At 43.4% G+C, this 27,212-nt stretch overlaps 1 long non-coding RNA gene across 11 annotated transcripts in view; it reads left to right on the top strand.

Annotated features, from left to right (window-relative positions):
- Window positions 1–27,212, top strand: part of LOC138920321 (uncharacterized) — a 76,519-nt gene that overhangs the window by 8,065 nt on the left and 41,242 nt on the right. For 2 of the 11 annotated variants that reach the window (XR_011431308.1, XR_011431298.1), the window contains 3 exons: window positions 16,146–16,323; window positions 16,883–17,076; window positions 17,209–17,549. This is a non-coding gene — a long non-coding RNA (uncharacterized lncRNA). Of the gene's footprint in view, window positions 1–16,129; window positions 16,324–16,882; window positions 17,077–17,208; window positions 17,550–17,954; window positions 18,787–19,936; window positions 20,145–21,211; window positions 25,560–27,212 lie in introns of those variants that run through there. The other 9 variants (XR_011431304.1, XR_011431302.1, XR_011431300.1 and 6 more) reach the window with 8 other exon arrangements.

Consider the following 27,212-nt stretch of genomic DNA (forward strand, 5'->3'; position numbering starts at 1 on the left):
TACGAATGTGTCCAAGCTGGCTCTACTGTTTTTCATGCCTATAAGTAATGTCTGAGAGTTCTCATTGCTCTCTCATTACCAACAGATGCTTTGGTAAGTCTTAATATTTTTAACCATTCTGGTTAGTGTCTGGTTGTATCTTACTGAGTTTTAATTTGTGTTTCCTTGGTGAATGTGTTGAACTTCTTTTCATTTGCTTTTTAACCATTTATAATCTCCTTTAATTAAGTGTTTGATCAAATATTTAGCCCATTTTTTACTGTGTTTACTTTGTTTTGGTCTTACTGTTGAGTTGAAGAAGTTCAGGCCTTTATCAAATATATTTTTGCAAACCTTTTTCTCCATCTCTAGCTTGCCTTTAAGAAGAAAAAGTTTTCAGGTTGCTTTTGGCTTTTACATATACTCTTTAAATAACTTTTTATGTGACATAATTGATTCACAGGAATTAGCACAGTTGTATCCTTCACAAGTTTCCCCCACTGATGTCTTAGATAACCATAATATAGTCTCAACAGCAGTAAACAGACACTGGTACAATGTGTGTGAATAGCTTAGTGCCATTTTATCACATGTGGAGATGGGTGTAACCACCACCACAATCAAGATACAGAATTCTTCTATCACCACAAAGGGTTCTCTCGTGCTGCCTCCTTATAATCATACCTGTCCTTTTCCCACACCTTCGCTGATCCTGCCCACTACTTATTAGGTCTTCATCTCTATAATTTTTCCCTTTCAAGGACGTTATATAAATGGAATCATAGAGTATTTGATGTGAGATTGAGATCAATCCAAGTTGTAGTGTGTATCACTTGTTTATTTCTTTTATTACTACATAGTGTTTCACTGTGTGAATGTGTTGTAGTTTGTTTAGCCATTCATCTGTTGAACTTCTTGGTTCTTTCTTGTCTTGGGCTTTAGTGAATAAAGCTGCTGTGAACGTTCATGTTCAGGTTTTTAGGTGAACATAAATTATTGTTTCTCTGGGATAAATGCCCAGGAGTGTGATTGGTGTTGTATGGCAAGTATATATTTTGTTCTTTAAGAAACTGCCAAACTATTTTTCAGAGTGGCAGTACCATTTTGCATTTCCACCAGCATTGTATGAGAAATCCAGTTATTTCCTGTCCTTCCTAGTACTTGGTACTGCCACTATTTTTTGTATTTGTGGTTGTAATAGGTGTATAGTGATATCTCCTCATGGTCTTAATTTGCATTTCCTTAATGGCTACTGGTGTTAAATATCTTTTCATGTGTTCATATGCCATCTATATATCCTTAGACAGTAAGATGTCTGTTCATGGCTTTTGTGCTTTTTTTCCATCTTTATTGACACATAATGACAAATAAAAATTGTATATATTTCAAGTGTACAACTTGATCTTTTGATATAGGTATACATTATGAATTAATTGCCACCATCAAGCTAATTAACATATCCATCACCTGACATAGTTACCTTTATTTCTTTGTGGTGAGAATACTTAAGATCTATCCTCTTGGTAAATGTCAGGAATATAGTACAGTACTGTTAGCTATAGTCACATTGCTGTACATGAGATCTTCATAGCTTACTCATCTTGCATAACTGAACTTTGTGTCCCATTTCCCATGTCTGCAGCCCCTGGAAACCAGCGTTCTACTTTCTGTTTCTGTGAGTTTGACTGTTTTAGATTGCACTGAGATCCCACAGTATTTATCTTTCTGTGACTGGCTTATTTCCCTTAGTGTAATGGCCTCAAAGTTTATCCATGTTGGTGCAAATGTCAGGATTTCTGTCTTTTCTTTTTGGCTGAATAATATTCCATTGTGGATATATATACCACATCTTCTTTACTCATTCATCCATCAGCAGACATTTAGATTATTACCGTATCTTGGCTGTTGTGATTAATGCTACAATGAACGTGGGAGTGCAGATATCTCTTTGAGATCTTGATTTTTTTTTCCCTTTGGATATATACCCACAAGTGGAATTGGTGGATCATAGGGTAGTTTTATTTTTAGGTGTTTTTTGTTTTTATTTTATTTTTTCCTTTTTCTCCCCAAAGCCCCCCAGTACATAGTTGTATATTCTTCATTGTGGGTCCTTCTAGTTGTGGCATGTGGGACGCTGCCTCAGCGTGGTTTGATGAGCAGTGCCTTGTCCGCGCCCAGGATTGGAACCAACGAAACACTGGGCCTCCTGCAGCGGAGTGCGTGAACTTAACCTCTCGGCCACGGGGCCAGCCCCTTACTTTTAGTTTTTTGAAGAACCTTCATACTGTCTTCCAGATGGCTCTACCAATGGAGATTCCCATCAACAGTGTCCAAGGATTCTGTTTTCTCCACATCCTCAGCAATACTTGTTGTCTTTTGTCTTTTGGTAATCACCATTGTCTAAGGTGTGAGGTGATATCTCACTCTGGTTTTGATTTGCATTTCTCTGAGGATTAGTGATGTTGAGCATATTTTCATAAACTTGTTGGCCATTTGTATAGCTTTTGAGAAATGTCAACCTAGATCCTTTGCCTCCTTTTTTAATCTGGTTATTTGCTTTTTAGCTATTGAGTTGTATGATTTCCTTATGTATTTTGGATATTAACCCTTATAATTATTATTATAATTTGCACATATTTTCTCCCGGTGTCTAAGTTGCCTTTTCACTCCGTTGATTATTTCCTTGGCTGTACAGAAACGTTTTACTTTGATGCAATCTCACTTGTTTATTTTGGCTTTTATTGCCTGTACTTTTAGTGTCATATCCAAAAACCATTCCCAAGACTGATATCAAGGAGGTTTTTCCCTCTGTTTTCTTCTAGGAGTTGCCAAAGTCAACAATGACTTCCTTACAGCTAAACCTGATAGACACCTTTCCATCTTTGTCTCACTTGACCTCACAGCAGCTGTGGATGATGATAACATCCTCTTAGAGACACTCTACTAAACTTTGAGAACTCAGTAGTCTCCTGGTTTTTCTCCTGTGTATGTTCAGTTGTAGTACATTGTCTTGGATTTTACAAAGGTGCCCAAAACTCAGCACTCCTCAACTAAACTCGCAGTCTTTCTCTGCAGATACTTTTTCTCCTATGTCCTCCTTCAAAATGAATGCCTCCAATTTGCATGGATGCTAAAGCTAAAGACTCAAGCAACATCTTTGAATCTTCCCTCTCCCTTAGTATCCAATCTCTCATCCCACCACCAACCAGTCAGTGCTGATTATTACAGTCTCTAAACAGCTCTCAAGTAGTTTCACTTTTCTGCATCCTTTCTGAAACCACCCTCGTCCTAGTAACCAGCCAAATAACTGAATTATCTTAATGACCTCAGGCTTCTGAGCCTCGATATCCAGCTTCCTAAAATGGGGCAGTTAGAATGAACACCAAGTTTCTTCCTTCTCTATATTCTGTGATTATAAGAATTTAAAGCTAAGGAGAGGCTCAGGGCAAAACCAATTCCAGTGCTTTGGGAGACGATCTCACTTTCTCCATTTATTTATTCATTAATTTTTGTATCCTTTCTTCCTTGCTTCCTTAATCCCTCCCTCTGTCTCAGAGCATACAAACTTAACTACTCAGCTGTTGGGCCAGCCCCACACTTTCTCCATTTAAATTAACTCTTGGGGTGACCGAGACTGTGCCTCATATCCTCCCATAGCACTGCTTTATAGGAGAGTCTCAGGGTCTTCATGACAACTTATAATGAGGCTCTTTTTCTTAAATAGGAATCTGCTTTATGCCACGTTTTGGACTCTAGAAAATATTTTGAAATCAGATTCTAATGTTGGTAACAGCTTTACCTTGCTTTGTTAATTTGTCTGAAAGCTCCTGTTGAAAATAAATGTCACATGTGGAACAAAAAAGTCCTGTGTAAAAATTTAGTCCATCTTTGTTCACTCCCTCTTGAGAGTATATAAAAAAGCCTGCATAACAGGAGAGTGTTGATGGAGATTAGGATGAGGGGCAGTGATGATGGAGTTTGGTTGTTTTTCAGCAGTAGTAAGGTCAAAATAAAAGCATAATAAAAGAAGAGTAAAAGATTTAGGTCAGAGCTTTCTATGAAAAAAATTAAAAACCATAAGCAGATGGAAAAAGTTGCAATACAATATGGCAGATTCCACTAATCAGTTTAATAGACGGCCATTTTAATGGCAGAGAGAGTAGAATGCAAAGTGAGAAGTTGGAAAATGTCAAGGAGGCAAGAGCCAGAAAAGTGAGGGGGTCCCTTCCTGCCCTGAGAATTCTTTTGGTTCTGAAGTGTGTGAGCCCAGCTGAGTGAAGACCTGGGGAGGATATAATAGATGCTCTAAAAGGGGCATCCATCAGCTGCAGGAAGATGTGCCGTCTGTCCCCAAAGCTCATTAGCAGATTGGTCATTACTCTAATTAAGAATTCATTTTCTGATTCCAGGGATAGAACTCTCCTCTACTTGATTCGGCTTTCACACAAAAACACAGACTCACCTGGTGTGGATAAAACACAGGTACCCATTACTGCTGCCTCCCATCTTCCCAGGACCCAGTGGGAAGGAAAAGGGAGGTTCTCTAGCCAAGAGTGGAGGTAAGGGTGGAGTTTTCCAGCTCTCCAAGCTGGGTGCAGGTCCCACGAATAGGGGAGAAGTGCAATGCCATCTTTTTTTTGTTTTTTGTTTTTTTTGAGGAACATTAACCCTGAGCTAACATCTGCCGCCAATCCTCCTCTTTTTGCTGAGGAAGACTGGCTCTGAGCTAACATCTGCCCATCTTCCTCTACTTTATATGTGGGACGCCTGCCACAGCATGGTTTGCTGAGCAGTGCCATGTCCGCACCTGGGATGTGAACCGGAGAACCCTAGGCTGCCGAAGCAGAAGGTGTGCACTTAACGGCTGTGCCACCGGGCAGGCCCCACCATCTTGCTGGCAGCCTGAGACCTTGGGCAAACTGGGTCCTTCTGATCTGGTTAGGGAAGAGACAGTACTTCCAAGCCACTGCAGCAGGGCAACAGCAGCATCACAGATCAGATGAGGATCCTGTACCTCAGGGCCTCCCAAGGAGAGAGCGTTTGGGCTCCTACCATTTCTTGGGCTAACTGGTGCCTGGCCCTTTGGAAAATGCCCAGTCATCCCAGGGCTAGACTTCGAAGGAAAAGTAACTTGCCATTCCCCTTAAAATATGTAACTAAAAGCTATCTACACTTTTATGTTTTAAATATACTGTTGGGGCTTCATTTCAAACTGGTATACTGTAAAACTGTTTCAGATAGCTTTAAATCCAAGGCAGGGGCTTTCAAACTCTTTTGACAGCAACTCACAAAAAAAATATGAAGTAATTTTTATATAAAGCAGTATACACACACACCTGCACGAAGCTAACACAAAAGTTTTATGAAACTTTACTTCCCTTTATTACATGTGATGTACTCTAATATTATTTATTCCATTTTATTTCATTGTTTATTAAGTGCTTGTCACAATCCAGTCATGGGTCAGGACCTGCAGTTTGAAAAACACTCCTCTGAAATTATGGGTTGGATTCATATCTCTGTGTTGGGAGGCTCAGCTGTGAAGACAACTGAAGTCTCTGACGGCATTGGGATGTTTCATTCCAGAAAGGAGACAATGCAATGCTCATCCCCCCTTTCTCCCTCCCCACTTCCTTGGTGCCCTTCTGAGGTGGGGCTGCTCAGTCCTTCCCCCAGGGAGGCTTACCAAGGCCAAGTGGGCCAGAAGGGGCTGCTGCCAGAGATGCTGCTGATCCGGCTCCTTCTCACCCCGCTTCCCCTCTGCCAGGCTTTTCTTGACAGCACCTCTTCCTGATGAGGTTAGAATTACCACTCTGTAGCAGAGGACACGTGCAGCAGCAAGCATCCAGTTGATTCACTAGTTACCCTCTGCCTGTGCTGGGCTGTGATGTGCCATTATCTTCCTGCTCCCATTTTACACTTCACACACCAGCTTTCTCTCCAGTTAGTTGATCACTAACCACTTTGAATATCAGGACCATCGGCTCATTTATTTTTTCTGTTTCAAAGGATGGTGCTGGTGTGCACAGTGAGCAGTCATGTTAATTTCCACACTTGCTGAGGCATCTAAGTGTGATCTGCCTATCACGGTGCTGACTTGAATGAAAGGTTCTTATTGTGATCATTAGTCAGCATTTATGTAGCTCCTCATGACAACCCATTATTCCTCACAGTACCTGTCACAGTGATCAGTATGAGCAACCCCCATTGTAGAGGCAGTAATTCAGTGGTCCTAGAGAGGTTTTAGCAATATCTCTAAAGAACACAACGTGAGTAGCCACAGAACTGTGCCTGGCCTGGACCCCCCTGTGGCTGGCCTGGAGCCCCCTCCCTCTAGCATACTTGGTGAGTTCACTCATTCCATTCTCTGGTTAGCAGACCTCCACAGGGTGGGCTCCTCTTGCAGGTTGCAGCTCAGATACTCTGAGATGCCTTTCTGGGCGACCTTATCTACAGCAGCATCCTCTCCCCAGGGCTCTATCACATTCCTGTGTTTATGGACTTCACAGAGCTTAGTGCTACCTGAAGTTATCTTGTTTATGTGTTTGTGTTCTTGTTTGTTGTTTGTCTGCACTGTTCAGGAAGGTCATCTACATGAGAGTAGCAGTCTTGCCTGGGTTGTTCATTGCTGTAGCCATCCTCTTTGTTGAAAGTACCTGGCATACAGTAGGTGCTCAATGATGTTTGTTGAGAGAATGACAGTGACAGGCCCTATAAATACTGTTACTCACATGTCATTTCCTTTGTCTTTTCATCTCTTTCTGGACTTTCTGGCCATAGTCACACAGTCAGTTATTCTCAGTTATCCTGGAGCTAATGATTTAATTTGTGGATGGCCCGGGTCCTTGGCTTCCTTCCCTCCTTGGCTTCGTCTCTGGAGATTTCTCCAGATCTTTCAGTCATTTCTGCCTTTAGTTGAGTGGGGTCAAGAAAAGAGTAGGGAGATGAAAGTACTATTAGACAGTTTTACTATTTCTAATAACTTTAGAAAGGTACAAAGTTGAAATTAATTGATTTCTAAGATTTCTTTTTAACTTTGTGGATTTCAAAAAATTCATGTTTTTTATACACAATACAGTGAAAAGTGCATTGAAGAAGTTAAAATCACTGTATAAATGTAAGATATAATTATGTGTGCATGTAGTCCCATTAAGCTTGGTGATTGAGAGCTGGTTATACATTTAAGGTTTAATTAGTTTTCATAGAACAGTAGCTCACGTTGCTGTAATGGATAGGGCCAGATAAGGGCTTAGAAAATGTGCCTTTGGTTGATTTTCTTTTTCAACCATCAAACCAAGATTAGGCTTGAAGGCCCTTCAAATCCTAATGTACACCTGAAATTACACAATGTTATAAAGCAACATGGTGTCAATAAAATAATCATATTAAAAAATGGTTGAAGTAAGAATACACAGAAGTTAAAGTAAGAATAGTCAAGTGGCCCTAAGCATTTGAATTTTCTTGCTTCAAATTTTGGATGATTAAAATACAATTTCCCCTGCAAAATCTTAGACTTATTTTGGAAGAAAGACCCTCTGGATAATCTAAAAATGAAGTTTTCTATTTAAAAGTTGTTTTTAATGTTCCTTAGAGCCCTGTGTGCAACCAGATAATGGGGTTGCCTTTTTGTTTTAAACATAAGGAATCAATGACTTATATTTGATAACATGTGCTGTTGCCTTTGGTCCTCCCTACAACTCTGCCCATGGCTATTATTGTTGCCAATTTATAGATGGAAGAATGGAAGCAAAGCTGTTAAGTGCCTTTCCCAAGGTCTTAGAAGAAGTCAGCAAGAAGATGGTCTGGCTCAAGTCTCCTGACTCCAGTTTACTATTCCCCACAATAATGTTGGAGAACCGCTTTGGGAAGGAAAGACTCATTCCTAGTACTGTTGTCACACCACCAAGCTTCAGAAGTCAGGCAGATATTTTACTTTATGGTTAAATTGGTCACATTTACTCCATGTGTACCTACATTCTGGGCCCTGTGCTTTGCCCTGGGAGAATTCAGAGAAAGTAAAAGACTTAGACTTCCCTGGCTCTTACCACCCAGTGGGTGTGGGAGACACACACATACAAATGTGGCTGTAACACAAGGGTAGGGAGGTCGGACATGCATTGAGAGATACAAGATGGACTTGGCATGAATAAGATTTAACTGAGGTGAGACTGAGAAGAGTCGAGGGGAATGGAGTGTCAATCAAATTTTATCCACCTACAATTTTAGTGTTCAAATTTTATCTACCGTGGCAAGCAGTTAGTAGATAATGTTTTAAAATTACTTTTAAGTAGAAGTATTCACCTGTTAGTTATATAAGTAGAAGTAAATGCAAGAAGAACTACACTAGAAATGGCTAATGTGGTTTCAGTGGGGAAAGGAACTGGGGGGATAGGAAGGATTGGGGTTGTGAGGTAGGAGAGGGCCTGTTGTGGCTCTTTGTAAACCCTTCAGTACTATTTGATTTTAAAGGCACAGGTATGAATTACTTAGATAAATATTATTATGGCGGACTGGAATTGGCCACCCCAAGATATTTCTCTTGGCGTGAGGATTATTTTGGCCTGGTTACTTTTAAAAACTGGAGACAGGAAAGAAACTCTGAAAAGTAGAATTTACTTACCTTTTGTTAAGAGACATTTACATTGTAAAGGAAATCTCCATCTGTAAAGGTGTCTCCTTCTCTGTACCAGTAAGGAGGGACGATCTTATCTCTAGAAACTTAGCAATGTGGAAGGCAAGGACTCAAGTCTGCATAATAACCTGACTCTTGTTTACTGTACTTGTGTGGTAATCTCCCATGATCAACTCCCCCCACCCCCAACATCCTCCTTTGTCTTTAGCTGAAGATGATATTTAAGGTGGTGGCTTCAGCCATTTTGGCGAGTTGCTCAGGTTGCCTGAGCCTCTCCCGTGTATACATGTTATAAAGCTTTGTTTAATTTTCTCCTGTTATTCTGTCTCATGTGAATTTAATTCTTTCTCCAGCCAGAAGAACCCAGAGCGGGTAGAGGAAATGTCTTCCTCACCTACATTATTAAGTGGGCTTTAAAGAATGAGTAAGGTTTCTACAAGGAGAGGGAGGAGAGGGGGCATTCCTAGCAGAGGACCCAACGTTAACACAGAAGAAGCAGGAGAGCAGAGGGAGGAGCAGGTAACCCATGAGGATGACAGTGTGGAACACACCTCCAGGGATAGGGACACATGAGCTGGTGCTCGACTGCAGAGGGGCTTGGATAGAAGGACATGCACACACACTCACGTGGTTGTTGGCAGGAAGGCGGTCAAGGGTGCTGGGCGAAGGGGTGATATGTTCAGCACTGAGCTCTATGTACAGCAGTGGTTCTCGCCTTGGAGGTTACCTGCTTGTTGAAACAAAATTACTGGGCCCCACCCCACAGCCAGAGTTCCTTCCTGAGTAGGTCCAGGGTGAGGGCCAAGGATTTCCATTTCTGATGAGTTCCAGGCAATACTAATGCTGTTGGTCTGGGAACCACAACTTGACAACTGGTAACAGAGTAATCTAGCAACAAGGAGAAGTTGAGACTAGAATAGTGCAAGAATGGAGGTCAAGGGACTGTTCCACCAGGACAGAGCAGAAGGAATGGGGCCCTGATGGGGAGCTGGTGGGAAAGTACAGAATAGTGATCAAGAGAACAGACCAACTGCTTAAAGGACAGGGGACCGTAGAACCATTGTTCTGGGTCATGTCAAATCAGAAACCACCACTAAATCCCCAGTGTCTGTGCCAGGTACACGAGAAGCACCCAAAATTCATTTTTTAAATCACAATCCTGTCTAGAAATTAAGCTGTGAGTTTTATCTTACTTTCCCTTCCTCTCACATCACTAACCTCAGTCTGGTGCAATTTAGGTGGCAAAGGCATCTTCCAGGGAGAGCATCCATATGTGCACCTTGTCAGAAAGTATATCTATCTGTATATGTAAAATCATGCTAAAACTGATTTCCTTATTATTTCATTTTATTACATCCTCATAGCTAAATACTGTTTAAAATAAATACAGAGTACAGGAAGCATCCATCTCTACCAAGTGGGGCAAAAAATGATTAACTCTCTATACCATAGAAATACTCCATGAAAACATAGAGGAATCCTTGAACCAACCAACATTCACTGAGCATCTATCACCTGAAGAGCACCGTGGATGTGCTTGGATACAAAGATGAATAAAACATGGGTCCATTCCAGTTCAACATCTAGCAGTCTTTGTCCTGTTCTCTTAAATCTGCCTTGGATTTTGTTCATAACAGAAATTCCAAAGCAGGCCAGAAGAAGATAGTTAGCTTTTCTAAATTGACCACCTCTGTCGTCTAATTATTCCACTGAGGAGAACACTTGCTCCTGGATTATTTCACTGAGCTGACACACACAGACAGTCTGGGGAGCATCCAGCCCCTGTTTACTCCCCGGTCTTTAAGTCTAGTGAGCATTTTATCGCTTACACCTTTTGATGCCAGAGGGTGCAACCTGGGGTTTTGGAAATACCATTTCCTTTACTACCTCCTCCAATAACAGGGTCACTTCAGGACCAGTGAGTGGTTGGCACTAGGACGTGTTTCCTAGAAGTACTAATAATTCTGGAGAGGAGAAAGTATTTTCACAGCTGCAGCTCTGGGTGCCAAACTTTCTACTGTCAGTGAGAATCATGTCCCACTGAAACTATAGAAGTGGAACTGACCCTCAAAGGGATAAGGTGACAGGGAGTGGTGTTTACTTGAGTCAGAGAGCAACCAAAATTGACTTCTGCAGCTGGAAAAAACAAAGACAAGGGTTAAAGATCAACTTCCTCTTTAATTTTGGCTAATCAGCAGCCCAAGTGGCCTTTCTCAAATGTTTCGGGTCTGCTGACTCTTGCAACTCTATAAAAGACCCCATATGTTGTATGAACCTAGACCTCCTGGGCACTGGAGGGAAACAAAAGAAAAAATTTTCCATCTCAGAATTAATGAAATCATCCAATGCACCCAGCTCTCCCTGCCCCAACCTCAACCTCATCCATCTCCAAATCTTAGGAATTTTGTTAAATACCACTCCCATCCATCCTCATCACTCCACCTTGGCCCCGACCAGCATATTCTATGCTGACGTCATCTCTCGTAGATCACTGCAGTAGCCTTCTCACTGGCCTCTCCCATCCTGTTTATCCCCCTCCAAACCATTCTTCACCTTAAATCACAGTAACTCATTAATTCACGGTATTTATTCATGGTAATTCACTCACGGTAATCTTTTGGAAACTCAAATAATACTACTAAAATTGGAATACCCTACACACACACATAAATCCTAACTTAAAATTTTCCCCTGGCCTTCCCATTGCTCCAAAGACTTAACTAGTTGATTTGCCCCAGAGAGATCGGCATAATCTGTGCCCTCTGTGCTTTTCCCTCTTGTTGCATCACATTCCTCCCTCCACACTGTCTGCTCCCATCACCCAGAGTCCCCTGCCCGGAGCACTCCTCCCTCCCTGCTTTGCCTAGTTGTCTCCTACTCCCCTTTTACCTCTTAACCTTTATCAGCTCCTGAGAGACGCTTGAGGAAGACCCTCTCCTCCCTGGTTAAGCCAGATCCCCATGTTTTAAACTCCCTTGGCACCATCAACCAGCTCATGAACCCCTCATAGAATGTAATACAGGACATTTACATGAACTTGTGTGATTATCTAATTTCTGCTTGGTCTGCTCACTAGACTGTAAGATCCAGGAAGGCAGGAACTCTACCTCTTTTTGCTTTTCCTTGTATTCCAGAGTCTAGCACAGTGTCTGGCACATAGTGGGTACTAAATAAATGTATTTGTTAGGAAGGAAGGAAGGACGTAGTGGAAAATTGATAGTTCTAAAATGATAAAGAGGAGGTCTAGCATTTTAAGGGAATGGTAATCATAGGTGACACCTGTTAAACTTCTGAGGTTAGAAATTTAACTGTTCTAACTGTTCAGAGCTCTTTACTTGCTCATTCCAGTTCTCGGGGCCAACCCTGTTAGCACGTATTAGTATCTCCATACTTAATAGATGAGATCTGAGACTTAGGTTACTTGTGCAAGGCCAGGTAGCCAGTACAAGGTGAAGACTTAACAGTCATCAATATTGTTACTCTATTTATTACTGTGATCACCTCGGTGGAGTTCCCTCAAGTTCCCTCCGGAAAGGAGCAGTGTCTGGCAGATGCAGCCCCGCCTCCAGACCTCCAAGCATCTTTTGAGGCCGGGCCCTGAGTCTGGGTTCAGGCTGAGAAGGCACGAGGCCTGGCTGGCCTGGATGGAAATGGCAGAGGGAGGGAAGGACCCTTTGGGCAGGGCAGGGGGTAAGGTCACTTGGGCATCCAGAAACCTTTGTGAGAACCTGTCTTTGAGTTAAATCTCAACTTTTGTCTTCGAGAAGCAATGGAAACAGGATCCAGCTGGCCTGTGCTGCCATCATTAAGCCGAACAGACCTCTCAAACAGCCTTTCAGGCCCTGCCACCGGATGTAGCCCTACCCCCAGAGCACTCTGGGCCGGGCCTCCCCTTAGGAATCCCTCCCTTTGCCTATATGTTCCTCCAGAGGATTCTGATGTCTGCTAGGTGTCCCTGGCTGTGATCAGGGAAACATGGTCTTGCTCCTCTGAGAAGGTAGATAATTAAGCCACATACTCCACACGTGGTAAAAGTGTTGTGAATTGGAAAGCAAGGGCAGATCCCAGCTAGGGATGATCAAGGAAAGCATTGAGGGAAAACTGTCTGTATAATGGGAAGGGAAGAGGGGATGGGGATTGTATTTTTGTTTTGTTATTATTTTCAAGTTTTTATGATGAAAATTTCCCATGTGATGACTTCTCATTCCCCTGTGGTGGTCCAGCATGTGTGCTGGAGTGAGAAGTGTGGACACATTGTAGGAAAGTGAAATCGTTGTGAGAACTTAGGCAAGAGAATTGGCTGAGAAAACAGGCACAGAAGCTCCACCGAGGCAGGGACTCTGTTTGTTGCCTCCACTGGGTGTTCCACGTGGTTAGAAGAGTGCACATGGTAACACAGGAGGAGTGACTGCAGATTCTCATGCAGTGGTGGAGCTGACCAGTAGCTGTAGAACAGACATTTATGGGGACCCAAAACTCACTCGTGTGATTTCATCCAAGAGGAATCAGCTGCTTATTCAAAGGCAGGTCTAAAAAAGGCAGACGTGGATTTTGCCAGGCAGGACAGCTGAAAGGAGAAAGGGGTAGGCAGTTTAGAGTAGCGCTGTTAAGGCCTGGGGTTAAGTGGTGGACCATAAAATTTTCCTTGAAGAGGGAGGAAATGGAGACAGCAGTTGTCAGATGGACAGGGGAAAGTATAAAGTGGCTTGTAGTTCCTGAATAGGTTGAGGAATTGGTATACCGAGGGCATAAGCTGAGAGGATAAAGGGTGGAATGTCAGACTATCTTCTTTCATAATGTGGAAGCATTCCTGGTGATAAGTTCTAGGATATGGCCGCAACTGACCTGGAATGAAGATAAAGGGCTCTGAGATGAGGAGGGGTATTCAGTGAGAGACCAGATTTTGGATGGTCTATCCACATGGATGTTGGGGCCTCTAACTGCTTCCTCCCACTTTGAGTTCCTATCCTGGGCCCCTTTCCTGTCCCGAGATCTCCACAGAATTGGCATTTCCTGCAGCTGTAAGCTTCAGTCCATGGCATGACTCTGGACAAGAAGGCAGAAGTGGGGCAGTGAGAAAGAGGGCTGTAGTAGACATCTGTTTTGTTTTTTTTGTTGTTGTTGTTGGACACCCAGCATTCACTCATCTTCTGGAAATAGTCCTTCTATTGCCCTTTGGGGAACTAACTCAGTTCTAAGTCTCAGTTCAAGTGCACATGGAGTTGTCTGTCGTGACACTCTTACTTTAAGGGTGGGTATTTAACTCAGGCTTGGCCAAAAAGATTGGTCCATGCTTTTGGCAACAGTGATTGGTCAGGGATGGGCATGTGTCCTAACCAGAGACAATAAGACACAGTGGGATTTTTGAAGGGAGTAGTGAGAGAGACAACCCATTTTAAGCTGCACTTTAACTTGGAAGATGTAGCTACTAACTTGCCAGACAGCAAGTCTTGCAGTGAAGCCAGTCCAGAATATAGAGCCAAGAAATGGATAGAAACTGAATCTTGATGGCGTCAACTGAGCCCCAGCATGAATCCTCCTGCCTGAGGGCAGCCTTACTTCCAGACTTTTTCAGGTGCCTGAATCAACAGATCCTCTTTGTATTTGCTGTCATTTATATCCAAAGAATCCCTCACAGTATAAGGGGGCTCTCCATCCCTGTCTCCCTCTCGTGTGCTAGCACATTAAATATATATTACCTTGCCTGTCGTTCAGGTCATGCCCTTCTGTAAAAAATGATAAAGAAACCTGTTTCAAAGGGTTGTAAAGATTAGACGGCATAATATACATAAAAGCATAACTTTGGGCCGGCCCAGGGGCTTAGTGGTTAAATTCGAGTGCTCTCCTTCAGCAGCCCAGGATTCACAGGTTCGGATCCCAGGTGTGGACCTAGCACCACTCATCAAGCCATGCTGTGGTGGCATCCCACATCAAATAGAGGAAGATTGGCACAGATGTTAGCTCAGGGGCAATCTTCCTCACAAAAAACAGCATAACATTGTTCCGCAACATTGAAGTGCAACAAGCAGTACTTAATCTAAATTAAATTAAATCTGGCTCAAAGCCCCATTCTAAGGAGTAAGAAGATAGCCATTATTGGTCCTTACTGGGAGCCTTTTGCCTATTTAGTTTAATATTCACTGTGAAACAAATATGTAGGAAAGAGCCTGTGATATTGGGTCCATCTGGGTTGCCCCTGGGATGTTCATTGTCTAAGCCCATCTGGCCAATTAACAGGCCAGTGGCTGCACAGCCTCTGTGCCAAGTGTGAGCGATGCAGTGTCTGTTGCAACTCTCGGGGTGATGGTGCTTGATGATTAGTCATCTCAGCAACATCACTTGATCCTGTTAAACCTGTGCTGTCTCCTAGAGGGCTTCCACACAGAACCCACCCACTTAAGGGACTCATCTCTGCATTTTTACTCTCAAGGCATTGGAGCCGCTGTTACCTTTAGGCTACTCTCCTTTCACCCAACACTTGTGTCAACCCCTATCTCCTCTTTCCTGGGGACACCCAGCTAACTCCTCCTCCCACATGACGGCCTGGACAGGACTGTAGAACAGGTGCATCACAACTTCTTTTCGGGGTCAGGAAACATGAAAGCCATTAATAACCCCTGAGACCAGAAGCCCAGAACTTCCTGTAAGACAAAAGGGGAAAGATAACATTTATTCCTTCTGGAGCCACTCTGGCAGGGAGTAGAAACAGCAATCAATAGCTTGGTAAATTATCCTGTTTCAAATGAAAGTTGCCTCAAGCTGGGCAAGAATCACTAGAGGAATATTGCCCCCTCTTGTCATTGTCAGCCCAACGCCCTCCCACAGTGAAGCATTGTTAAACTTGCATAATAGTCAGTTCCTTCCCTGCCCCCTGCTGCCCCTAGAAGGAAGGAAGAGACCCTCACTCTCATGGGAGATAAGAAGGCAGCCTCCAGAAGTCTCTGAGCTGCTACTTGGCCTCCTTAATGAAAACTGAATATGTCCTTGTAACCCCAGGAAAATAGCCTAATTTAAGGCTCTGATCCAGAGCTAATGGAAGTTCTAGAAGAAAGCGCTCAAGAGAAGAGCCCCTTCTCATAGTCTGGGCCCCTTCATTGTGACTGCAAATGGGGGCACAGTTCTCAGTGTTAATCCCCACTAAAGCTGCCTCAAGGAAGCTGATTCCCTTAGGCAACACCTGGCACAGGAGAAATTCACAATGCCTGAACCTGGGATCTGGGGTTCCTGCCCAACCCATGTTAAGTTACCAGTCAATTCATGCATTTTGTTTGTCCTGACGTTAGATTTGGAGTGTGGGCTTGAGGCTGTAAAAATTCAGGTAGCCTATTACCATTGCATTCTATGTCAGTGATAATTCTTCAGGCACCACGAAATATGTAAATGAGACCCCCCTGAAATTGCACAATGCTGTGATCCCTGGATGTGGGAACCAAGCACATGAAACCTTTTTCTAGAGAAATTGATCCTCATCTCTCCAATTACTGTTCAGCTGATAAACTTTCCTTCTTTTGATTACAGTCCTGCTTTTCCACAGGAACAGGAGTCTGGGAACAAGGAAAACAGTCCTGGAAGCAGAACAAGAGTATGGGATCACTCATGGAGAGTGCTACCATCTCATTTGGACAGGTCACTTCCTAGATGTGCTGAGTGTGCAAATTCTGTCTCGTCTCATCCAGTGTTTCTCTGAATGGAAGCAAGTATCTGGGCACCAGGTGTGACTTGTTATGTGATCCTAGCCAGTACATCAGCCCCTTTGGGCCACCACCTCCCCTTGGTTAGAAGTCCTTGGGCTGTGGGTAGATGGAAAGCATCCCAGAATGGGAGTGACATGCTCTGAGTTCCCTAGTACTGGCTTTGCCATCGATTGTGTGAGTCATTCTGATGTTCAAACTGTGAGGATCAAATTTGAAATGATGGATATGTTATATTAAATATATTAATAAGAGCAGAAATTAAACCTGTTGGGTTTAAATGCAACCTGTAGGGTTTGCTTCCTCTATAAGCCTGGCTGTCTCTGCAGGAGCTGAAGGTTGCTTCTTTAGGCTTGTTGTCTGGGAGCTAGAGCAGAGTGGAGAGACTGAGATGGAGCCAGGGTGAGCCATATTGCACCTAGCTTTTCCTCCGCTCTAAGTCTGAATACTGGCAGTGATGAGTCAGGTGGTTCTAAGGGCTCCTTTCACTTTAGCATTCATGATGACCCCACACCACCTCTACCTCCATGCCACCTTTTTCTCCTTCTTTGGATGCTCCAACCTCTTTGACGTTTTTCAGCCACCACTCCACTCAGCTCTTAAGCAGCTTTGACCTTGAAGACATGGATATGGATGAGAACAAGGATCCACTTGGCACCTTTGGCCACTTTTGCTTCAGTGAACTGAGTGGGGTGTCTGAGAAGAAACCCTGGTGTTAGGAAGACGTCTGAGAATGTTCCAATGATCCCCGCCTCCTGATATTCACACCTTTGGGTAATTACCCCTCCCCTTGAGAGTAGGCTGGACTTAGTGATTTGCTTCTGACTAATAGAATAAGGGAAAGGTGATGGGATGTCATTTCCATTATTAGTTTACAAAAGATTGTGACTTCTGTCTTGCTGTCAGACTCTCTCCTGGCTTTGGTGAAGCAAGCTTCCGTGTTGGAGAGGCCCACAGGACAAGGAACTGAGGGTTGCCTCCAGCCAACTCCAGCCCACAGCCACCAGGAATTGAGGATCTCAGTCCAACAGGCCTTGAGGAGCTGCATCCTGCCAACAGCTATATAAGCAAGCTCAGAACTATGTCCTTCTCCAGTTGAGCCTTCAGATGAGACCCCAGCCCCAGCTGATACCTTAATTGCAGCCTTGTGAGAGACCCTGGAGCAGGGAACCCAGGTAAGCCTTGCCTGGACTCCTGACCCAGAAAAACTATGAGTTAATAAATATGTGTTTTTTTAAGACACAAAATTTTGGGGTATCCATTACATAGAAATAGATACACCCCTAAGTTACTGTAACCTTGGTGTAAGATATAGCATGGCTGGGAAGGCGGGCAGCAAATAGGAGGACACCCTCTCTGACAGTCTCCCTGGAGAAACTGTCTTCATGCTCAAAGACTATCCCACATCCTCTTATGCTGCAGTGGTAGCATTCTGCTCCACTAAGCCCAGATCAGTCTCCAGGAGGCGAGGCCTAGGTAGTGTTGGGTGGAGTGCATGGCCAGGATGGGGTCATGAAGAGTGATGATGAGCTCATTCTTCCCCTTCTCCTTTTTTTTCTTCCTTTCACATTCACTCCACCGTTGCATTTTCTTTACTCTCTGTTTCTTTTCCCCCCATATCCTGGGTGGCTGCCCGATGACCATTCCTTCAGAGATGGCCAGCTGCCCTCTTGGTCTTGCAATACTGCTATCAAGCTAGGCCTCCTGAAGAGGTTTACCTGAGGGGCGGCTCTTCCTGATCTTCAGCGTCCCTCACAAGCTAGGAGACCTCTTTGTAGATCTCAAAATATACCTTCTAGACAGATTAACACCCTACGTATAACAGACTCTTCAGCAGGACTCACCCAGTTCCTAGACTCTGCCCTGGCCACTCCAGTGTCCACAATCGCAAAACCCATCCATACACAGCCCCCCATTGACTGCCCACCTGTGAGAGTCTCTGGAGTCAGCAACTTTTTCTAAATGAAAATAAGCCGCTGTTTTCAGGAAAATATTCGTATCTCTGATCCTTTTCAGAGCTACAAGTTCCATTCTCCCTACTGTTCTGGGAATGGTAGAGGAAGGAGAAAGGTGAACTGCTCCGCATTTTCATCAGGGTCAGGTGAGGAGTAGAGACATGGCCCACACCCCAGATTTCCTGAGGGAGAGAAGGACTCTTAGGAACAGGTGACATTTATTCCTCACCAAGAGATCCAAGAGCAACATTTCCCCCTACCACTCACCTCAGGGCCCAACCACCTCACACTTCCAATTCCAAAACTTTCTGAAGCCACAAGGGGGAATTCTGGCTGTATTATTCCAGAGGAAAGCATCCCACCCTGCCGCTGTGTATAGTTCAGGATAGTGAGGGAGCAGATGGAAAGACAGGTTGAGCCAAGTGCCAAGTTCTGGACTTTGAAGGGTTTTGCCCACTTTGAAAAGGACTAAAGTTTTTAGAGTAAACTTTTTGTACTTTTTATGAAAGAATAAAGTGTTTTAAATAGAGGACATCTGAGCTGGGTCAAATAAAGGACCCAGGATAAAAGTGAGACGGCCACTGTCAGGTCCCCTACAAGGGACTGGTCATCTTTTAGAAACCAAAAGAGGCAATCAGTTAGAGCTGACCTCCTCGTTCCTTTCCCTGAGCACAAGCCCCAGAGTACCCCAAACCTACATGCCCAGTGCATGATGCAGAGAACACCACTCTCTGTTAGCAGAAAAAATTGAGGATCAGTTTTCTTGATTGTGGCTAACCATTGTTCTCATCAGAGGATGTGTTCTCATGAAAACTGTGAGGCTTTCTCAACAAGGACTGAATGATTTCTTTGGGGACATTTTTCCTCCCTGAAAGTGTTGGAGAAGCGTTTTCTGTTTGAATAGAAGAGTCAAATCCCTGAACCCAGTGCCTTCCTCAGGGGTGGCGGTGACCGGAGGGACCTGGCATACCTGATGCATGCAGCTGGGGCTTGGATGGGGCATAGACTCCCTGGAAGGCGGGGAAGGAGGTTGACTGTGGCATAAATACTGATCCTTGAAGGCTCCAACTTTCCAGGGATGTCCGATCCTGTCTCTGTTCTGGCTAACACTTATAAACTACTCTGGTCAGCAGAGGCGGGGTCTTGGCTGTAGGATGTGGTCCTTGCCCATTCCCCTGGCTGGGAGTCAGAGAGAGCCCCGTAGTTGGCGGGATGTCCCTTGTCAGGCTCTACTGGGTCTGCAGTTCCTCCTTCTGCTGACTTAACCCCATGGCCTCAGGTTTGTACCCACATGCCAGTTTCTCTTCTAGGATCTTCCCCTTGGTTGCCATGAGTTCATGAGCTTCAGGAGGCCCACAGCTCACAGAGAGAGCTGTGCTTTCAGCTGGGTGTTCATGTTGCACAAAGGTTGACATGAACTTGGGTTTTTGCTGGGGACTTTGCTGCCCTATGATTTTTCTCTTGGAATTGATCCATTGAAAAGAAATTGCCTCCTCTTTTTTCTGAGGTAACCTTCAGGAGGAAACTGTTCATTCTGTGACAGAGATGGGGAAGTGCCCTCTAATTCTCTGTCCTCGATAGAGTGGCTCTTCTTTCTGGCTTTAGATGTCCCTACTCCTGAGTCCTCACTTCCACATTCTCCTGCTTTGGAGCTTTCAGAGGCCTCACTCTCTTTGCAGCTGATGAGAAGTTCTTATTCGGGAACTTCCGTGACACACACTTAGAAACCCAGGGCTCCTGCTGCTGCTCCATGCTGATCCCGGTGTTCTCCAGGTGGACGTGCAGCACCTGGGAAACTCCCGTGTCCCCACTGGAAATGCTCTGGGACTGAGTCAGGGAGGACTGAGAAGGCAAGCTATCTGAAATAAAGGACATGTCTTGAGCCTGGCTATGCTCCTCACTCTCCAGTTGAAACTTTATCTCACTTAGGAGCTGTTTTTTAAGGTATGATGGTTTAGAATCTTGGGGAACTGATATTTTCGGTGAGGGACATTCAGTGTGATAATGTGGGAAACAACATATTCTTAACGTGAGCCTGCCAGCAACTGGATTCTGAAATTGACAGGCTTGAGTGGTCAGGACCTCTGATAGTTGGGACAAGTGGACAACCTACCAGGGCTATCTGGAGATGACTTCTCTGGAACAGGCCTCAATAGGATGGAAGTCAATTTAGATTGAGTTACAGTTAATGGGCAGTGTGGTGGTCGTGAAACAGGATTGGTGGTGTGTGATGACAGGCCAATCAGTCAGTGGGATTCCTTGTCTGGGACAAATCTGGTAAAGGGTTGATATCTCGGGGAAGGGTGTGATCAAGAGAGAAGATGGTATGCAGAGATAAAGTGGCTTTAATTGGAGAACAGGATCCACTGTCTGAGTGTCATGTGGTAGGAGAGGAGGAAAGGCAGGGGCTGGGGTGGGGAATAGTCTGGGAATTTGGAATCCAAGGGAGGAAAAGGCTCTGGTGGCATAGAGAGACCTGATGGTGAGGGTGAAAGAAAGTCAGCTAAGGGTGTCATTAGGTTAGGTTAGAGAATGCGGGTGGGTGAGGAAGGCTCAGGTAGAGGGGCTAGTGTTAGGTCTCCTAGAGGGACTGCTGAGAAGGCAGAGGACAGAGTGAAAATGACTCAGTCACAGAAACTGTGGAAGCCAAAGGGGACATAGAGGGAGGAGTATCTTCCAGGGCCTCCAGGCACTTCAGCCAATTGACTCAGCAGTTGCAGTATTACACAACTCACGGAATGAGTCTAGACATAACAGTTGATGAAGGCAGAAGATATCATGATGCTGGCCCAGGGGACTGCAGGAGACAGGAGGTACAAAGCTGCAGCCAGAACCAGAACAAATGTATGGGACCTGGCAGGTCTGGCAGACGTCAGGGCGCCCAGTGTATACTGTCCTTTCACATTTCCTCACTTGCTTGATCTCACAATGTAACTTGCTTCCTTCTCCCAAAGGCTTTCACATTCTGACTCAGGATTTTCCCTCCCGTGACAATCCCAGGCTTCACTGAGGTCCTAGAAATTCACAGACTCTGCTAGAAAGAGGGATGCAGGAAAGAAGGGTTATGTTTAGTCACCTTTGCAGAAGAGAAAGCACCTTACTTGCCTCCTCTGCTTTGCTCTGGCAGTCTCTCCAACCTGGGAAACCAGGAGAAGGATGAAGATAGAAGAAAAGGGCTCTTTCAGGAGGCAGAGTAGAATGTCCTTTATGGTACCCTTGGTAGATTGGACTTGGAGATCCCCAAGAATTAGGATTCAAGATCACATGGTTAATGTTAATAACAAGGCTCACATATGTATGTTGCTTTATCATTCACAAAGGGTTTTCATGTATGTGTATATATGTGTGTGTGTATATATAATGCCAAGAGGTGCTCAAAACCACCCTGTGAGGAACATAGGTCAGTGGTTACCTCACAGAGGAATCTGGTCATCCAAGAAGTCAAAGTACTTTCACAAGGTCAGGAGACAGAAGTTCTGACTCTCGACATCTCACAAGGCCACCTGTTGGTCAACACCCATTGCCCAGGTCCATCACTGCTTCATGCCCGGGGATGGGCTGAGCAGGAATCTGAGAAGTGTTTCTGGTTCTTACTGCTTTCCTATGAGCCTCTCCTCTGAGGGCTGTGTTTCCTGAGAGGGACTGTATCTAGCAACTGACATCCTCAGAGATCATGGACCTGAGACCTCATGGAAAGGATGGGAAGGGTCACCCTTGGAGAGCTCCGGTGGAATAAGCAGAACCTTACCTCTCGATGTTCCACCTTTCCTTCTCTTGGCTCTGCCCTTACGCTGAGAACAAAAAGAAAAGCATTGGGGGCTAGGGCTCATTTCTTTCCCTTCTCTCTCTAGGAAACTCAGATATCCATTATCCAAGAAAAACATGACTCTCTACCTTAATTAACAGAACTTTGTGTTCCTTCCTTCAAGTAATTTTTAAAGGTGTTAAAATATTTTCAATTTTTCTTTATTTGAAAAACTCAAAGAAGGATTTTTGTCTATGAGGTTGACACTTGATATTCTGAGTCAGAAGTCCTCTGCTCAAGGAAGGCATAGACTCTGAGGCCAACAGTCACGACTGTGCTCCCTCAGATAGACCCTGTGTCCTGGACAGAGCTCAGACTCCAGCCTCTACTCAGAGGCTCAGCCCTGCTCTCCTGACCTGCTCAACATGAAGGGAGGCTTGGTTGAGTGATGCCTGACATGGGAATGTGACTCCTGATCAAGTGCTGGGAACTCTGTCCTCCTGCATAGATCCCAAACTCTCTAAATAACCCAATCCATGGCCATGAAATCACTGTATGGAGTTTTATTCTGGAATCCTCCACCACACCCAGATGGTCTGTGAGCTTCAGTTGGAAACCTTAGTCCTCCCTAACCCCTAGTTCTGCCCAGTCTCTTCCCCTAAAAGAATGACATTCTATCCTGTCCTCAGACTTCCCTCTTTAGTTGTCTCTCTGACCAAACCAAACTCATTTAGCAATGTGGGAAGAGGAATGGGAAAGTAAATAATCATTTTTTGAGAGGTGGCTTCCGGTTCCAGCTCTGACATTTTAAAGAGCTTTGGAGTCGTCTCTCCAGTCTTTAGAAGAAGCAAAAAGCTGAACAAACTGTAAATCAGTTACTTTTCTTGGAGCCTTCAGAGAATTGATGTCACAGGGCAAACGACTACCCAGAATCTTCAGACGGGGTGAATTGCAGTCGAGATCAGCTCATGTGGAGCAGAAATACTAGAGTCATAAAGTGGTAGAAACACTTAAAGGGACACTTTGACAAATCCTCAAGGATGTGTGTGGGCTAGCATGAGAGTGAGAAACTCCTGGGGTCACTCTCTTATTGGGGCCCCCAGCTTATTCACAGATTTTACCACTGGGAGCTCCACCATGTTCTCACAGTGAAGAGCCATGAAGAAACTCTGATGTTTCTGGTGGGGGAGGGTTGGGAGAGAGAAAGTTACCATTTCGAAAACATGTTGAAATATCCCTTGAATGTTCTCCATAACAGAAGCCTACTTAGCAGGGCAAAAACTACCAAGCCTTATCCCACATGGGAGAAAGGAATTACCTAACTACAACCCCCTCCAGCCTTGCTGTCTCATATAAAGAGTGGAAAGAAGAATAAAACAGAAGCCCTTGTGAACATCACAACCCAGAGACACAGGCCTACTAAAAGGCTGAGATTTAATCATATCCCCACCTCCAACACCTTATCACCACATCCACAGCACACCAGTGAAGTGAAAGGATCATGGCTGAAGGAGCTACAAGGCATAGGCTCTCTTTAAGGATGAGATTTAGGGAAACCTAAAGACACCAGGAAAGACAGAAACAAGGACACTAGAGGAAATCGAAGCCTCTGACGTGTACAGCTACAGGAAATATTAAACACACCCTAACACCTAGGCAGATGAACAAAACTTCACACTAAAGGTCTATTTACTTCAGTTCCCATTACCCAATACATCATGTCTGCTTTCAACGAAATATTACAAGGCATGGTAAAATGCAAGAAAAATCGGTCTGAAGAGACAAAGCAAGCACCAGATCTACATTTAGATGTGACACAGCTTTTGCAATTATCATACATTGAATCTAAAATAACGATGATTAATATGTTAGGGGCTCTAGTAGAAAAGTAGACAGCACACAAGAACAGATGAGGAATGTAAGCAGAGAGAGGGAAACTCTTAAGCATGAATCAAAAGGAAATGTTAAAAACCAAAAACACTGTAAGAGAAATGAAGAATGCCTTTGATTGACTCATCTGTAGGTTACATATAGCCAAGGAAAGAACACATGAGTTTGAATATATATCAACAGAAACTTTGCAAATTGAAATGCAAAGAGGAAAAGAGTTGTTAAAAATTTTAAAACCCAGAATATCCAGGAACTGTGAGACAATTTCAGAATGTTTCACGTACATGTAATTGGAATACCAGAAGGAGAAAAAAGATCAGAGCAGAAGAAATATTTGGAGTAATAGTGGCCAAGGATTTTCCGAAATTAATGATAGTTTAGCCATAGATTGTGGAAGCTCAGAAGAAAACAAGATAAATACTAAAAAACTGTATACCTAGACATATCATATTCAAACTGTAAGAAATCACAAGATAAAATCGTGAAAGAATCCAGAGGAAAATAAACAACTCTAGATCTAGAAGAACAAGGATAAGAATTGTGGTCTTCTCATCATAAACCATGCAAGCAAGAAGAGAGTGGAGGGAAATATGTAGAGCTGAAAGAAAAAACACCCATCAACCTATAATTTTTTATCTAGTGAAATTATACTTCAAAAGTGAAAGAGAAATAAAAACTTTCTTAGACAAACAAAAATTGAGGGAATTTGTCAGTAGCAGACCTGCCCTGCAATAAATGTTAAAAACAATTCTTCAGCAAGAAGGAAAATGATAACTCGGATCTACATAAAGGAAAGAAAGAGAAAAAGGGAATAAATGAAGGTAAAATAGGACCTTTATTTTTCTCATTCTCAATTGACCTAATAAAAATAATGATGATGATGATGTATTACATGTTTATAGTGTATGGATAAGTGAAATGAATGAAAACAATGTTCATGGGACTTAGATTAGTTGTAAATGTATATTACAAGCTCTAGGGCAACCACTGAAATATTTTTTTTAAAGAAGGATAATCAGTATGCTAAGAGAACAGACAAAATGGAATCATATAAAATGCTTGTTTAAAACCAGAAAAGGTAGAAAAAATGGGAAGGAAAAAGAATAAAATGAATAGTAAATGGTTACAGACATTGTAGATATTAATCTAACTATTTTTTTAAAACGTCACTAAATGTAAATGGTCTACGTTCACCAATTAAAAGACAGAGACTATCAGACTGGATTAAAAAACAAGGTTCAATTATATGTTGTCTACAAAACACCCACTTTACATATACAAATACAGATACATTAAAAGTAAAAGGACAGAGGAAAATGTACCATGCTAACACTAACCAAAAGAAAATAGGAGTAACTGTGTTAATTTCAAACAAAGACTTCTGAACAAGGAAAATTATCAGGGATAAAGAGGAGCATTACATAACAACAAAAGGGTCAGTGCTCCAAGAAGACACAGAGTCTTTAACATATATACATCTAACAACAGAGTCTCAAAATATGTGAGGTAAGAACTGGTAGAACTTCAAGGAGAAATAGGTGACTCCACTGTTACCGTTGGAGACTTCAACACCTCTTTTTCAGAAATGGACAGATTCAGCAGACAGAAAATCAGTGTGGATATAGTTGACCTGAACAGCGGCATCAATAAACTTGATCTAATTGACATTTGTGTAATACTTCCTCCAGCAACAGAATACACATTCTTCTCAAACTCACATGGAACATTCACCAAGATAGAGCACATTCTGGGCCACAAAACACACTTCAACACATATGAAATAGGAATCATACAAAGTATGTTTTCAGACCATAGTGGAATTAAAGTAGAAATCAATTACAGAAAGATAGCTGGAAATCCCAAAATGTTTGGAGATTAAATACACTAATAACACGCAGGTGAAGGAAGAAGTCTCAAGAGGAAAAAAAAATATTTTAAACTAAATGAAAATTAAAATATGACATCAAAATTTGTGAGATGCAGCAGAAGCAGAACTTAGGGGGGAATTAATAGCATTGAACACACCTGTTTGAAAAGAAAGATTTAATATCTCTGAGGGACTCTGGTTCACTTTCCTGATTGACATCTCTGTTTCCAAAATATTGGGAAACATGGATTTCTCTTTAGGTAGCACAATGACAGAAGAATGAGCACCATCTCACCCATGAAGGCAAGGATGGGAATACCTAGGAAGATGGGCTGGAGCTCAGCCATGGTGCAGTAAGGCTCCTCAGACAGGGAAGGTGGTCCAGGTCATGGGAAATGCATTGCTGCCTCAGGCAGCTGGGCATTAAGAGTGCACATTCTAGACTAGAGTTCCAGGCCCACATCACAGAGCTTTAGCACAGACACCAAAGGTTCTTGAGGGGAGGGGAGGGGACAACACAAGAGAGATGAACCCACAACCCTTTCCCCACCATCCAGCCCAGCAGATCTGTCCATACCTCCAGGGCCCCTTAGATACCTGCAACCTACCTTTCAACTCCACCCGTTCACCATACCATATATTTACCTTGGTGAAATTTTCTATTTATTCTACCTGTTACCCAGCTATTACCTAAGACCGTTTACTGCTTGATTATCTCCCTTTGGACCCCACATCATCTTTGAAAGTCTGCTTTGCCCAGGAATTTACACCCCCAAGATCTACTCTGCCCTCACCTACAGCTTCCCCTGATACTTAATGTGTTTTTACCTGTAGGAACCAGAAATATACTCAGCAGCAGCCCCACCCCCAATATCTCCTCAAAAGAATCCACTCTCACCAAGAAGCATGAGAGAGCAGAGTAGCCTGTACCAATGATTAGAAAACATGACAAAGAGGGAGACAAGGGCATGGCTCACCCGTGGACCCACGGCAAACAACTTGAAAATCTTTAGTAGTACTTTTTTCCCCCAAATCCCTCTTAGGCTGTTCAGCCCCTAAGGGTTCTCAAATCTAGCCCCCTCCACCCAAACAGTGTCTCACCCCGCTGCTCCCTCTCTCTTCTCTCTGCCAAATCCCCTCTTTCCCTGAAACATTTTTAATTTTTACTTAATTTTACAGAGCAGTTGTGCTGGACCATGACCCACAGGACCAAACTCATCTTAATTTAGGGAGTGGGCTTCTCTTTAGCATAAATTCTAGTGAGCATAAATGTCATTATATTTAACAATACTTGTTGGTTTTTGTTTGTTTGTTTTTGCTGAGAAAGGTTCTCCCTGAGCTAACACCTGTGCCAGTTTTCTTCTATTTTGTATGTGGGACACTACCACAGCATGGCCACTGACAACTGGTGTAGATCTGCGCCCAAGAACTGAGCTCAGGCTGCCGAAGCAGA

The sequence above is a fragment of the Equus caballus genome, chromosome 23 (genome assembly GCF_041296265.1).
Source record: "Equus caballus isolate H_3958 breed thoroughbred chromosome 23, TB-T2T, whole genome shotgun sequence".
Lineage (NCBI taxonomy): Eukaryota > Metazoa > Chordata > Mammalia > Perissodactyla > Equidae > Equus > Equus caballus.